Source organism: Heptranchias perlo, chromosome 12 (assembly GCF_035084215.1).
Source record: "Heptranchias perlo isolate sHepPer1 chromosome 12, sHepPer1.hap1, whole genome shotgun sequence".
Taxonomy (NCBI): Eukaryota; Metazoa; Chordata; class Chondrichthyes; order Hexanchiformes; family Hexanchidae; genus Heptranchias; species Heptranchias perlo.
The window spans coordinates 54,755,120-54,766,843 of record NC_090336.1 but is presented as its reverse complement, the minus strand read 5'-3'; positions in this window follow the sequence as shown (position 1 = coordinate 54,766,843).

Here is an 11,724-nt window from a genome sequence, read left to right as displayed (position 1 = left end):
TCCGAAGTGGATAACTTCATATTTATCCACATTATACTGCATCTGCCATGTATTTGCCCACTCACTCAACTTGTCTAAATCGCGTTGAAGCCTCTTTGCATCCTCCTCACAACTCACGATCCCACCTTGTTTTGTGTCGTCAGCAAACTTGGAAATATTATATTTGGTCCAGAACAAGGGGGCATAACCTTAAAATTAGAGGTAGCCGTTAAGGGGTGATGTCAGAAAGCATTTCTTCACACAAAGGGTAATGGAAATCTGGAACAATCTCCCCCAAAAAGCTTTTGAGGCTGGGGGTCAATTGAAAATTTCAAAACTGAGATTGATAGATTTTTGTTAGGCAAGGTTATTAAGGGTTACGAAACCAAGGCGGGTAAATGGCGTTAAGATACAGATGAGCCGTGATCTAATTGAATGGCGGTACAGGCTCAAGGGGCTGAATGGCCTACTCCTGCTCCTATCTTCCTTCCTAGTTTGTGTGGTCCAGAGGCAAAGTCTTTACTTCTCAGACATCGGGGAGCACCAGATTTTTCACATTTTCCAGAGAAATACAGTTCGGCACTTATATGCAGATTTACACTGTGAAAGGATTGTTTTTTTAATGCAGTTATGTAGAATGAATAAACAGAAGAAGCACTTCCTTCTTTGGAACTTAAGTGTGGTTACAGGCTGTGGGAAAGTTTTGACTAGCTTCTCATGCTTTACTGGACTGAACCCAGTGACTGGGGGCAAAGTAATGCTCATGTCTGTTTGTTGGCTGTAGATTATTGCAAAAAAATATTAACTTGTCCAGCCAGAAAATAAGTAAACGCCAGGCTCCCGTTTGTCCTCCTCACAGCTTATGTTCAGCAATAGCTATTAACAACAACTTACACTATGTTCTTATTAACATAACATTAACATTCCCAAAGTCCCTAGAAGTGCAAACCCCACTGCAACAAGGAATGATCATATGAATCAGAGCCCAGTCATTGGGTCACAGTATTTAATCTTGATGGTAACATCATTTCTTTAATTAAAAACAGCGTAGATGTTTTTTGCACAATTGCAGTAAGTGGACATTTCAATTCTTAAACCAATGCTTATGCAGCCCCTCAAAAGACACAAACCTTGAAAATACCGTGAGCAATGTTATCACACAAAGGCTTAACTAATTCGTATCAAACTCACTCTCTACCATTTTGACAGAGGGAGGTGCTGACCATTTAACATAAACGGGATAATGCATCCGTCAAAGTAGCGGCGAGCAGACCTCGATAAAGGCAAGTTAAGCATCTGCGTGATGGCATCACTGTCAGTCATTTCTCTTTGATAAGATCTGAATCCATTCTCATCTCACTCAGTGAAGTTAAAATTACCTTTTAGCATGTCGCCAACAGCCCAAAGCAGTCTTCAAAACTATGACATATAATTACACCTGACTAGCAGGATATGGTAAACTAGAGCATCATAGAATAGCATCCTAGAAAGTTACAGAACAGAAACAGGTCATTCAACCCATCAAGTCTGTGCCAGTGTTTTCTCCATATGAGCCACCCAGACCCTTTAATACTCCTCTTTTTCAAGCAGCAATCTAATTCCCTTGATGAGGGCTTTATGGGAGCCAATTTTGCTGCACCCCCTTCTGCCCCAGTACTGGACAAATGCAGTGCACCCGAAGTGCACTGCGCCTGTCCAAGCTGAGCTGCAACTGAATTGGGTGTAGCGGGTGGTGGCATCCATGGTGCAGGCCGGCCCCCTGGCAGGGCCTTGTACTGGCAAATGGGAGAGGAAAGAAGAACGCGGATTCATGTTTGAGACACCGGCGGCTGCAGGCTAGCTACCTGCATTAGTCTCTTCTGGCAGAGCAGCACCCAGAAGGCCCCAGCGCTTGTGGATTTGGGCCACTTACCCTTAAGAGTCTTCGTGGGCATGCTGCCAGGCCCCCTGAAACTCTCTGGTCTGGGATCTCACCGGCCACATTGCCAGGAAAGTGAGGCAGAAGGCTGGGGGAATGCTTCATCCCTCCTCATTTACAGGTATAGGTTGGGCCTGCACTTACTCAAGGTGTAGGCCCTTCTCCACCCCTCAGGGGAACTCCTGGAATCCTGGGACAGCGTGAAGGGGGAGGCGCAGAGAAATGGGTCTCCGCCCCCTCCTGACCTGCGTGCTTGGGGAACGGGTGTTCCCAGGGGCAAAGGTCAAGAAATTTGGCCCCTTAGACTCTGCTTCAGCAATGTTTTGTGGCAGAGAATTCAATCTGCATATTTAAAGAAGGTCCCCACGTGCTAGCTTTGGGCAGGTGGCCTAGCCACCTGGATCCGGACAGGTAAGTAACTTGGGCGATTTTAACTGCCCGCTTCTCGGGCAGGTAGGGTTAAAGTCCTCCCTCTCTCTTCACAAATGAGTGATAATCACAGGAGTACCTTCCGGTGGTGGCAGCAGTGACTCGGGGCCTGACCTTGAGCAGCAGGTTTCTGTACACTTTGTTTGGGCTGCTCTTTCATGTAATCTGTTGAGATTACACAATGTAAACAAGACAGAGGCCTGGCTACCACTGCCTCCAATAGGCCTGACCCAAAGTGTCAGGGTTTAAAATGAGCAATTAAAGTACTCGGGGACCTGAGCTCTCATAAGGTCCCAGGAACCATTAAATCACAATGGGGAATGTGCTCAGCCTCAACCTCAGATATAACCCAAAATAAATGGGGGCAGCAAATAGATCTCGTGGTTCCACAGATCAATCAGGTTGCTATGAAACAATATACCTTCTTGGCAGCATTGCAAGCTGCTAATTGGAGCAACAGGCCTTCTAATAGACCAGAGGTATGGAATGATCATGTGATGCACAAGGGCCAATCGGATCAATGACAATAACTTCCATTTATATGGCACCTTTAACGTAGTAAAACATTAAAGAAGATGACAGTTGCAAAATCTCAACATTTTTAATAATATACCAGTTGATCTCCTGTAGTGTTGAACACAGTAAGTTGGAGAACATATTCACTCTCTTCCCTATGTCACATGTCTTTGTGTTGCCTCCTTTTCTGCTTTTGCCTCTCATCTCAGCTGCTATCCTTCCCTTAATTGTTCTTTTTGCTTCACCCTGATCCTCTTTGACTTTTTTGTTCCTATTATGTTTTTCTCGCTGTCCCTTTTTAAAATTCTGTTTCTTTCAGTTGGAATGTGATGGGTGGTATGATGAGTTGTGATGGGGAAAGAGGCCATCAGCTGCTGCAGGCTGCATTCGAGGCGGGGGTTGCAGGGAAAATGTGTCCCTCAGCAGCTCCCTTTCCATCCTCTCCTCTAATCACTCAGAATTCCCCCTCCCAAAATCCTCACTCCCATCATGTCCCCTACCCCTTCACCTTTCCACAATCCACAGCTGACTGAATGGCACTGATACATTCAGGGAAATTAGGTACAGTGCACATGCTCAGACTGCAGAATCTAAATACAGTTCACAGAGTCGCAGCTGGGCAAAAATATGAAGGCATTAAAAGGCACAAAAGACAGTTCAGTGGATAAGTTTAAGCATGTTATTGTGAAATATGTAATTCGTTATTTTAGTTTGCCCTGATCCAGCCAGTCCTTTCAACGCATCTCAGGTCTATATTGCAATTTACTGTTACAATCCTCCAGCTAAGTGGAGGAATGGGTCACATGCTTCTGACAAACCAGTAGGTTCAGACATTACTTCATCATGTGGTGAAGTTGGACCAATGTGATCACTGGCAGGGGGCACATCTTTAAAAGATCATTTGTCGAATACAGGTGCACTGAAGAAATTCTATCATATTTGACTTTTACAGATTCCAAAATGAACAATATGTTAAAACTAACCTATGGCCTACAACCTAGAATGGTATCATTAGCCCCATGCTTCTAGTTTTAAAATTTCAGTTTAGATTCTGACATGTTAAGTTTTGTTTGGAAAATACACATTAACAGAGGTTTGTGTCGTGTGCTTCTATTATGAAAACATTAATAAATAGTAATTAAAAATTAGTGCTGTTCTGTGGGTGGTCTTGCTAGACTCAGCCAGGCCTGTGAAATATACAGTAGAAATTGGCAAAGCAATGAAATAGCTATCCTAACAAGCAACATTTTGCCACTTGATTCAATCAAATCTATAATGTTTCTTGTGTGGTCTGAACAATTTCTAAAAAATCATTCTTAAAGCAAGTACCAATTGGCCTGTAGGTATTCAGGGGGCCTGTATCTGTGTGCGGGCTATAACTGCCATGTAAAATCAAAGAACATTTTAGACTCCTGATCCTACTTTCTGTTAAAAGCATCAACTAAATGCGGACCATGTCAAAAGCACATTGTAAAGTGGAGAAGATAGGGTTTCATAACCTGCAGTCAGCATTTAGCAACCCTGGAATAAGATAGACTTCCCTTACACCTTGCACACATGGTATTTGACGCTGTCGATCTAAGGCATTATCTGAAATAAATAAGCGTGACAAATCTGCGATAGACCTCAGTAGTGGTCAATGTCATTAGGTAAGGTATAGGAAATATGTTGACATGTAACATGTGTGGGATGTCTTTTCAGTTTTCAGTAATAAAAAAAAGAAAAATAGGGGCTTCACGGGCAGTTTTAAAAAGGTGCTGCATTCCAGAAACCAGCAAGCATGAAATGTGTGTACAGTTTATATAGATTCAGTGGCTGTGTCTTACTCTCTAAAAGATGAATGCTTCTGATCTAACACATCAGGGTACTGTAAACATACAGAGCTGACAGGCTCTATTGTCACTTCTATTATTCATGAACTGAGTAAAATCCTCTGGTTGTTGGTATTTTATTGATATATATATTTTTTTTCATTTTCATCTCCTTTCTGTCCTAAAAATGCTGGGGATGTGATTCCAGAAGCCCTTCAGTACCTCACCCAAGTGACCATTCTTCATGTCTGGATCCAAGGGAATGTGGCAAATTGGATCCAAAATTGGCTCAATAGCAGGAAGCAAAGGGTAATGGTCGACGGGTGTTTTTGCGACTGGAAGGCTGTTTCCAATGGGGTGCCGCAGGGCTCAGTACTAGGTCCTTTTACTTCTTGTGGTATACATTAATGATTTGGACTTAAATATAGGGGGCATGATTAAGAAATTTGTGGATGACACAAAAATAGGAGTTCAATCCGATAGGAGTTCAATCCAGAGAAGTGTGAGGTAATGTGTTTGGGGAGAGCAAACAGGGCAAGGGAATACACAATAAATGTGAGGATACTGAGAGGTGTAGAGGAAGTGAGGGACCTTGGAGTGCAAGTCCACAGATCCCTGAAGGTAGCAGGACAGGTAGATAAGGTGGTTAAGAAGGCATATGGAATGCTTTCCTTTATTAGCCGAGGCATAGAATATAAAAGCAGGGATGTTAGGCTGGAACTGTATAAAACACTAGTTAGGTCACAGCTTGAGTACTGTGCACAGTTCTGGTCACCACATTACAGGAAGGATGTAATTGTACTAGAGAGGGTGCAGAGGAGATTTACGAGGATGTTGCCAAGACTGGAGAATTTTAGCTATGATGACAGATTGGATAGGCTGGGGTTGTTTTCCTTGGTACAGAGGAGGCTGAGGGGTAATTTGATTGAGGTGTACAAAATTATGAGGGGCCTAGATAGAGTGGATAGGAAGGACCTATTTCCCTTATCGGAGGGGTCAATAGCCAGGGGGCATAGATTTAAAGTGATTGGTAGAAAGATTAGAGCGGAAATGAGGAAAAATGTTTTCACCCAGAGGGTGGTGGGGGTCTGGAACACACTGCCTGAGAGGGTAGTAGAGGCAGAAACCCTCAACTCATTTAAAAAATACCTGGATGTGCACCTGAAGAGCCGTGACCTGCAGGGCTACGGACCAAATGCGGGAAAGTGGGATTAGGCTGGGTGGCTCGTTTCTCAGCCGGCGCGGACACGATGGGCTGAATGGCCTCCTTCTGTGCCGTAAATTTTCTATGATTCTATCATTCTTTGGCAGTAAGTATCAGTAGGCTAATCAACAATCAAATCCCACCTTGATCTTACCAAGCGACCTCACTCATGCACTTGCCAGCAGAGATCCCTCATAGCAATCAAGAATAGGATCATTTCCTCACCCTCCCAGTCCAAAAGCTATGACGCCAGCAACCTCAGCACAGACAATGGATCAAACGTGGGCACTTCTGGTCTCTATGGCTTAGTACCACGACAATGAGATGACCTTATTATGGAGCTCAGCTAAATCAGCACAAACCAGGGTGGTCTCTAAGGCTAAGTACCACCCTGGGTGCCTGTTTTACTCACCAGATCATCAGGTGAGCTGATGTTACTGTTCTGATACAAGAAACGTTGTTCTAAATTTATTACTTTTTTTTAAAGCAGTTTAATGGGAATTAGAGAATGAAGGAAAAGGAATGTATCCGTAATGAATTTACTGTCCAATTAACTGTTGATTAGTCTTACAAAAGACTGGAAGAAATTCACTGTGAAGAATTGAAAGATTGTCACTGCTCCATTGAAGGACATAGAGGAGATTAGGATCGCAAAGGTTACAAAGCACAGAAGAAGGAGGTCATTTGCCCTATCTAGCTTATCCTTCCATAGAACTCTAAGTCCCTCTATCACAGCATCTAGCTGTCTCTTGAATGATTACAAAGTTTTGATGTAATGATTCAGACATTGTACTTTGAAGGACTGGAGGTGTGAGTACTGAGTGCATGCAATCTGAAGAAAGTTGATGAATGTAGAGTGAAATAATCGGCCAAAGAGTGGATAGGGTTGGATGATGAGTGGAGCAGATTAAATAATAAAATCAGGTATATTCAGACAGTCCACATTTCCAATAATCATCAATGTCACATGTTTGAATTTTACTGGATATTGCTGAAGTAAATATTCGAATATGGGGCAGCAGAGAACTGGGCTAGAAGACTGTTCTTTCACCTTTATGTCCTTGGTTCAAATTTACCCAGACTGATGACACGAAAAGTCTCCTCAGCCAACTTTAAGAATTCTACATGAAATGAATTTGGGCTGTCTCCATCCACCTCCTATTAAACATGAGTTTGTAACACATAATTTGATACTAAACTGGGAGCAGTCTCACTCCAAAAGGAAATGATGATGGTGTCATAGCAATGTAAAGATTCACATTGGTGCAGTAGGGGGTTGTCTTATGACATTAAAGTCAAAGTACATTGTGGAGGTAGAGTAAGAGAGTTTTACTCTGCATCTCAGCCATGCAAGACCTGACTTGGGAGTGCCTGAGTTGACATTGAGTGCTAAGAGTTTATCTCTCAGAGGACAAGTAATGTGTTCCAGCCTCCTTTCAAGATGGACAATTATCTCCTAATGATATCTTCCACCATTGCTATCCCTCATCTTGATCAACACAAAAATTACAAATGTTAGCCTTCATGTTCTGATGATACCTTATGACAGCACTTGTCCACGATGCTACATAACTATGATAGTTTGCACCCCAGAGTTTCCGACCTTGTTAACACAGAAAATGCATAAAAGAAATTTCAGCGGTGGAGCCTCATTGGTTAGGAGCACAGGTCACAGAATCAGCCCTATTGTGTTATAGCCCTATCCCGACCCACACTCTGGTCTAGTGAAGCTCCACACGAGATGGGCATTGTGCCTCACAATATTACCACCCCTTTTATGTATTAAGCAAGGTGATGTAGATAATTTGTTTCTACTCCCCCCATATAAACTCACAAGTTTGCTCATGTCATTTCATAAATATTGATCCAAATAATTTTGGGGCAAAAACAAAATTACAGCCACACACAGAACAAAGATTATCTTGTTATCAATGAATTGAAAGTACACTTAGTGTAATTCAGTCAAGAAGAATTGATTTAAAGCGATAGTAGACTTAGTTGATAGAGTGTGTGAAATGTAAAGTTTCCCAGTTTATTGATTATAGAGTGCACGAAACAGAGCAACAAAGAAATTACAGATGAGATTTCCACGTATTATAAAATCTCCATCCCACTGAAATTTTAGCTGCAGAGAAATTTGTATGTTCACACGTTTGCCCTAAGTATAAGTAGACTACAAAATGGTGCTTCTTCTAGTCAATATGGAATTTCTATTTGAATGGGTGAAATTTCATGACAAAGCTTTTGTAAAGTGCAGGCTGTTGATAAATGATCTGTCCGCTAACATATATCAAATGAAGCCGATGAAAGGAATTTTTATTACCACTGGGCTGCGGTAATTAGGAAGACTGGTGGTCTGGTGAATGTTCATCCATAACCTCTTTAAAAGCATACAACCTGCATGCTTTCCTTTTGTCAATCTACCTGGGCTTTATTTCAAAGCCAGCACAAATCAGATAATGTCCCTTTCAACATTCTCTGGTCTTTGAAAACAGTCAGTCTAGTTGCAAAGGTTTAACTGCTACATTTTTGGTCTATAAAGGGTGAATTGTGCTGTTGTATTAGTAATTTTATTATTTAAAGAATTTGAATGTTACCCTTTCAGTGACTCAACGGTTCAATGAACTGTACTGTATTGAACTGAGCCACACAGACGAAGAAGGTCCCAGGTCTGTGCTGAATTTGGTGATCTCGGTCAGGATCTGGTAGGGTTGCTACAATTGGTCTCAGGATCGCTATGCTACAGAGGTAGGGAAAATCAACTAACGTCTCAGCTGCTGATTGCTGTCCAGCGACCTGTGCTGGAAAGTACACTTGGGCGAAGCTTGCACAAACACAGGATTGAGTTTGGTTGTGATGGCCCAACACAATCAAATAGCCTATCAACACTCAAGGCTGGATTTTCCGATCGAGCATGAGCCCAACCAAAGATCAACCCCCCCCGCCCCCATTTTTCCTGTCTCCTGTCCCGAATACACTGGCTCTTGTTGGAGTACGGTTGCTTCTATACTTTTTTAATAGTTCATTTGTTACTTTATTTTTAAGTTGGATTCCTTCTTAGGTGTCAGCCATAGCTCAGTGTTAGCTTTCTCACCTCTGAGTTAGAAGAGCATGGGTTCAAATCCCACTCCAGAGACTTGAGCACATAATCCAGGCTGACAATCCAGTGCAATACTGAGGGAGTGCTGCACTGTCGGAGGTGCTGTCTTTCCAATGAGATGGTAAACAGAGGCCCTATCTGTCCTCTCAGGTGGATCTAAACGACCTCATGGCACTATTTGAAGAAGAGCAGGGGAATTCTCCCCCATGTCCTGGCCAATATTTATCCCTCAACCAACACCTAAAACAGATGATCTGGTTGTTTATCTCATTGCTGTTTGTGGGACCTTCCTGTGTGCAAATTGGCTGCTGTGTTTCCCTACATTACAACAGTGACTACACTTCAAAAGTACTTAATTGGCTGTAAAATGTTTTGGGACGTTCTGAGATCATGAAAGGCGCTATATAAATGAACGTTCTTTCTTTTTATGTAGTTACCTCATTTTGTAATCAGTCTTTTTTTATTGTGCAGAAAAATATTGCAGATTGCCCATATACAGTTGCTAATATTTTGAGAACTGGATTGATGTGTAAGATATTATACATACTGTGCAATTAGGAATGGACCTTATGGGTTGAATTGAGAAATAAGAAAGGATCTAAGACTATAGTGGGAGTTGTGTATAGGACTCCTGGCAGCAGCTCTGAAGTGCTAGATTGTATAAATGCAGAGATTAGACAAGCGTGTAAGAAAGGCATAGTGGTCTTAATGGGGGACTTTAACCTTCACATAGATTGGGGAAAGCAGACTAGCAACTGTCAGAAAGGTAGTGAATTTCTTGAGTGTGTCCGGGATAGTTTTCTACAGCAGTATGTCCCAGAGGCAACAAGGGGGCATGCCATACTAGATTTAGTAATGAGTAATGAACCAGATTTAGTTAACAGCTTAACTGTGCGTGAACATCTATCCAATAGCGATCATAACATGATCGAGTTCAATGTAGTGTTTGAAAGGGAAAAAAGTGAGTCAGCTGCTAAGATTCTAGACTTGGGTAAGGCCGACTTCAATGGGATGAGACAGAGACTGTCCACAGTAAACTGGGCAAATCTGTTAATGGGTAAAACGACTGATGATCAGTGGGAAATGTTTAAAGAAACTTTTAATGAGATACAGAACCGGTTTATACCCCTGAGGGGCAAGAACTCTACTTGCCAAAAAAAACAGCCATGGACAACTAAAGAGGTAAGGGACAGTATAAGACATAAGGAATGGGCATACAAAAAGGCAAAAAATAGCACAGATCCTGGCGAATGGGAAAGATACAAAGATCAACAAAGGGTCACAAAACAGATAGTAAGAGCTACAAAAAGAGAGTACGAAAAGAAACTTGCAAGGGATATCAAAACCAATACAAAGAACTTTTATAGTTATGTTAGGAAAAAGAGGGTGGTCAGGAGCAGTGTTGGCCCCTTAAAAACTGAAAGTGGGGATATTGTCGTTGACAATGGGGAAATGGCGGACATGTTGAATAATTACTTTGCATCAGTATTTACAGTAGAAAAAGAGGATAGCATGCCGGAAATCCCAAGAAAACTAATATTGAATCGGGGACAGGGACTCGATAAAACTAACATAAGTAAATCAACAGTAATGAATAAAATAATAGCACTAAAGAGTGACAAATCCCCAGGACCAGATGGTTTCCATCCCAGGATTTTAAAGGAAGTAGGTGAGCACATTGCAGATGCCCTAACTATAATCTTTCAAAGTTCTCTGGATTCAGGAACTGTCCCTCTAGATTGGAAAATTGCACATGTCACTCTGCTTTTTAAGAAAGGAGAGAGAGGGAAACCGGGGAATTATAGACCAGTTAGCCTAACATCTGTTGTGGGGAAATTGCTGGAGTCTATAATTAATGATAGGGTGACTGAACACCTCAAGAATTTTCAGTTAATCAAGGAGAGCCAGCACGGATTTGTGAAAGGTAGGTCGTGCTTGACAAACCTGATTGCATTTTTTGAAGAGGTGACTAAAGTAGTGGACAGGGGAATATCAAAGGATGTTATTTATATGGACTTCCAGAAGGCATTTGATAAGGTCCCACATAAGAGACTGTTAGCTAAGTTAGAAACCCATGGAATCGAGGGAAAAGTACGGACTTGGTTAGGAAATTGGCTGAGCGAAATAGGCTGAGAGAGTAGGGATAATGGATAAGTATTCACATTGGCAGAATGTGTCTAGTGGAGTCCCGCATGGATCTGCCTTGGGGCCTCAATTATTCATAATATTTATTTACGACTTAGATGAAGGCATAGAAAGTCTCATATCTAAGTTTGCCGATGACACAAAGATTGGTGGCATTGTAAGCTGTGTGGATGAAAACATAAAATTACAAAGGGATATTGATAGATTAGGTGAATGGGCAAAACTGTGGCAAATGGAATTCAATGTAGACAAATGTGAGGTCATCCACTTTGGATCAAAAAAGGATAGAACAGGGTACTTTCTAAATGGTAAAAAGTTAAAAACAGTGGATGTCCAAAGGGACTTAGGGGTTCAGGTACGTAGATCATTGAAGTGTCATGAACAGGTGCAGAAAATAATCAAGAAGGCTAATGGAATGCTGGCCTTTATATCTGGAGGACTGGAGTACAAGGGGGCAGAAGTTATGCTGCAGCTATACAAAACCCTGGTTAGACCACACCTGGAGTACTGTGAGCAGTTCTGGGCACCGCACCCTCGGAAGGACATATTGGCCTTGGAGGGAGTGCAGCGTAGGTTTACTAGAATGATACCCAGACTTCAAGGGTTAAGTTACGAGGAGAGA